Below are 5,000 nucleotides of genomic sequence, written 5' to 3'. Positions count from 1 at the left end.
AAATTAGCTACGGGCCACACTTTGGACACCCCTGACTTATGGACAAACAAGTTTTCCATTTAGCATGCTAATTTTAGCATGACCGATGTCTATACATGCAAAACGCTCTGAAAAAAGTTAAAATGCTAACGTATCATTCATCAAATATCAAAATATTTGATGCTGAGCTGTATACCTGCAAAATTAGCTACAATGCTAGCATGCTAATATCAGATTTTGTCGCGGGCTGTTAGAAAATTAGCTACGGGACACATTTTGGACACCGCTGACTTATGGATGAACAAGTTTTCCATTTAGCATGCTAATTTTAGCATGACAGATGTCTATACATGCAAAACGCTCTGAAGAACGCTAGCATGCTAACGTATCATTTATCAAATATCAAAATATTTGATGCTGAGCTGTATACCTGCAAAATTAGCTATAATGCTAGCATGCTAATATCAGATTTTGTAACAGTCTGTTAGAAAATTAGCTACGGGACACATTTTGGACACTGCTGACTTAAGGACAAACAAGATTTCCATTATTTTTATTTGTTTTATTTTTTTTTTAAATGTTTTTTATTTTTTTATTTTTTAAAAAATTGTTTTTGTTGTTCAATATTTTTTTTTCAAACAAGTTTTAGAGACTTAACCTGTGTCTCTGCAAAGGCATTATGCTAGTGTTTTTTAACCAATCTCACTACAATGCTAGCATGCTAATATCAAAAGTTGCCGCGGGCTGTTAAAAAATTAGTTACGGGCCACATTTTGGACACCCCTGACTTATGGACAAACAAGTTTTCCATTATATATTTTTTCCAATTTTTTTTTTTTTTTCAATTTTTTTTCAATAATTTTTTTTTTCAATGTTTTTTTTTTTTTCAATGTTTTTTTTTTTTTTGTAAACAACTTTTTGAGACTTAGCCTGTGTCCCTGCAAAGGCATTATGCTAGCCCGGTGGCGGCCTTGTTTTTTAATAGAGATGATTTAATAGAGATGAATGCGTTAAAATGTTATATCGGAAATTATCGGTATCGTTTTTTTTATTATTAGTATCGTTTTTTTTTTGTTTTTTTTTAAATCCACATAAAAAACACAAGATACACTTACTATTAGTGCACCAACCCAAAAAACCTCCCTCCCCCATTTACACTCATTCACACAAAAGGGTTGTTTCTTTCTGTTAGTAATATTCTGCTTCCTACATTATATATCAATATATATCAATACAGTCTGCAAGGAATACAGTCCGTAAGCACACATGAGTGTGCGTGCTGCTGCTCCACTAATAGTACTAACCTTTAACAGTTAATTTTACTAATTTTCATTCATTACTAGTTTCTATGTAACTGTTTTTATATTGTTTTACTTTCTTTTTTATTCAAGAAAATGTTTTTAATTTATTTATCTTATTTTATTTGATTCATTTTTTAAAAAAGGACCTTATCTTCACCATACCTGGTTGTCCAAATTAGGCATAATAATGTGTTAATTCCACGACTGTATATATTGGTTGATATCGGTATCGGTTGATATCGGTACCGGTAATTAAAGAGTTGGACAATACCGGCATATCGGATATCGGCAAAAAGCCATTATCGGACATCCCTATTTTTTAACCAATCTTGCTACAATGCTAGCTATCAGATTTTGGCGCGGGCTGTTAAAAAAATAGCTACGGGCCACATTTTGGACACTCCTGACTTATGGACAAAAAGTTTTAAATTTTTTCTTTCCATTTTTTTTTTGTTTTTCCCATTTTTTTCAATTTTTTTTTTTTTCCATTTTTTTTTTTTTCTAATTTTTTTTTTTCTAAAAAGTTTTCTAGAGTTATCCTGTGTCCCTGCAAAGGCATTATGCTAGCTTGGTGGCGGCCATGTTTTTTAACCATTCTCGCTCCAATTCTCCACACGTGCTCGCCAGGTGCGTGAGAAATTTCAAGTCAATCCAGTGGGGACACGGTCAAAGTTTGCGTTTCAGCCACAGCGCCACCGCACGGTTTATTTCCAGGAAATGACTGGCACAGCAGGGGTTACTTTGTTGGTCACACACGCCTGCACGCATGGAACACTTCCGGGGAAGGAGGCGGCTTCCCAGCAGGAGGAAATACTCTCAATCTTCAACCAGTCCGAACACACAGAATTTCATTTTAATTAAATGCTTAATGAGCCATGGGATTAATGCAGATGGCTTTTTAAAGCAAACATCGATAAATCATTAAGGAGCCATTTGAAGACCAGCGCCCGCTGAAGGCCCGCCCCCGACCCCCCCAGGGCCACATCAGTCTTCGCGACGCTCCAATAAGTCGTAGTTAGCAGACTGATGTGTGGACCGAAGGAGCTGCCAGTAAAGAGGAATCAAACGCACTTAATGCGCTTTTTCCGCGAGGTGACCGGCTGATGGTGCCAAGACTTGTCCGCAGTTCTCAGGACTCACGCTGGAGTTTTTACCTCGTTGGTTTTAGGACCTTGTCATCGCCCACATTGTCCACGCTCAAAATGCATTTAAGATTAGAATTGGATTTAGATTTTTAGCATTCAGGTTTTAAGATTTAGATTTACATTTAGATTTAAGGTGGCGACTTGTCCAGGGTGTACCCCCCCCCCCCCCCCCCCCCACACACACACACAACCCTGAAAGGGACAAGCGGTAGAAAATGGATGGATGGATGGATTTAGATTTAACATTTAGATTTAGCATTTGGCACTCACATTTAGATTTAAGATTTAGATTCAACATTAAGATTTGTATTTGACATTTAGATTTAAGTTTTAAGATACACAATTAGGATTTGGATTTAGATATAACATCTGGGTTAGGAATTTAAACGTTTGGATTTAGATTTAACATTTAGATTTAGATTGAACATTCAGCGCTCACATTTAGATAGAAAATTGAGATTTAGGTTTAGATTTAACATTTAGATTTAGCATTTGGCACTCACATTTAGATTTAAGATTTAGATTCAACATTAAGATTTGTATTTGACATTTAGATTTAAGTTTATAGATACAGAATTAGGATTTGGATTTAGATATAACATCTGGGTTAGGAATTCAAACGTTTGGATTTAGATTTAACATTTAGATTTAGATTAAACATTCAGCGCTCACATTTAGATAGAAGATTGAGATTTAGGTTTAGATTTAACATTTAGATTTAGCATTTCGCGCTCACATTTAGATTTAAGATTTGGATTCACATTAAGATTTGTATTTGACATTTAGATTTAAGTTTTAAGATACAGAATTAGGATTTGGATTTAGATATAACATCTGGGTTTGGAATTAAAACATTTGGATTTAGATTTAACATTTAGATTTAGATTAAACATTCAGCGCTCACATTTAGATAGAAGATTGAGATTTAGGCTTAGATTTAACATTTAGATTTAGCATTTTGCGCTCACATTTAGATTTAAGATTTGGACTCACATTAAGATTTGTATTTGACATTTAGATTTAAGTTTTAAGATACATAATTAGGATTTGGATTTAGATGTAACGTCTGGGTTTAGAATTAAAACATTTGGATTTAGATTTAACATTTAGATTTAGATTGAACATTTAGCGCTCACATTTAGATAGAAAATTGAGATTTAGGTTTAGATTTAACATTTAGAGTTAGCATTTGGCACTCACATTTAGATTTTAAGATTTAGATTCAACATTAAGATTTGTATTTGACATTTAGATTTAAGTTTTAAGATACATAATTAGGATTCAGATTTAGATGTAACGTCTGGGTTTAGAATTAAAACATTTATATTTAGATTTAACATTTAGATTTAGATTGAACATTTAGCGCTCACATTTAGATAGAAAATTGAGATTTAGGTTTAGATTTAACATTTAGATTAAGCATTTGGCACTCACATTTAGATTTTAGATTTAGATTCACATTAAGATTTGTATTTGACATTTATATTTAAGTTTTAAGATACATAATTGGGATTTACATTTAGATGTAACATCAGGGTTCGGAATTGAAACATTTGGATTTAGATTTAACATTTAGATTTAGATTAAACCTTCAGCCCTCACATTTAGATAGAAGGTTGAGATTTAGGTATAGATTTCACATTTAGATTTATCATTTAGCGCTCACATTTAGATTTCAGATTTAGATTTAACATTAAGATTCAGTTTTAACATTTAGGTGTATATTTAAAATTTAGATTTAAGTTTTAGATTTAGATTTAACATTTAGATTTAGCATTTGGCACTCACATTTAGATTTGAGATTTAGATTCAACGTTACGATTTATATTTGACATTTAGATTTAAGTTTAAGATACACAATTAAGATTTAGATTTAGATATAACATGTGGGTTTGAATTAAAACGTTTGGATTTAGATTTAACATTTAGATTTAGATTAAACATTCAGTGCTCACATTTAGTTTGAACACATAGATTTTATATTTTGATACAATATTTAAGTTTAGATGTAACATTTAGATTTATATTTAAAATATTTTAAATTTAGGTTTAACATTTAGATTTAGCTTTAATGTTTAGGTTTAAATTCAACATGTAGGTTTAGATTCAAGATTTAGATTTAGTTTCAACATTCGGCACTCACATTTAGGTTTAAGATATCAATTTAGGAATCCGATATAGCTATATGATTTAGGTTTAGATTTAACATTTAGATTTAAGATTTAGATTTAAGATTTGGATTTAGATTTAACATTTTAATTTGTATTCAAGATTTTAGATAGAAGATTTAGATTTAGATTCAACATTTAGCACTCACATGTAGATTCACCATAGATTTTAGATCAAATATTTAAATACATTTAAATTTACATTTAAGATTTTCCATTTAGGTTTAACATTTATATTTAGCTTTAATATTTAGGTCTAGATTTAACATTTAGATTTGGATTTAACATTTAGATTTAACATTTAGGCAATCACATTTAGGTTTAAAATATAGATTTAAGACTCAAATGTAGATATAAGATTTAGGTTTAGATTTAACATTTAGATTTAACATTTAGATTTAACATTT

Source organism: Entelurus aequoreus, linkage group LG02 (assembly GCF_033978785.1).
Source record: "Entelurus aequoreus isolate RoL-2023_Sb linkage group LG02, RoL_Eaeq_v1.1, whole genome shotgun sequence".
Taxonomy (NCBI): domain Eukaryota; kingdom Metazoa; phylum Chordata; class Actinopteri; order Syngnathiformes; family Syngnathidae; genus Entelurus; species Entelurus aequoreus.
The sequence above is the reverse complement of the archived record's forward strand: the minus strand, read 5'-3'. Positions refer to the sequence as shown.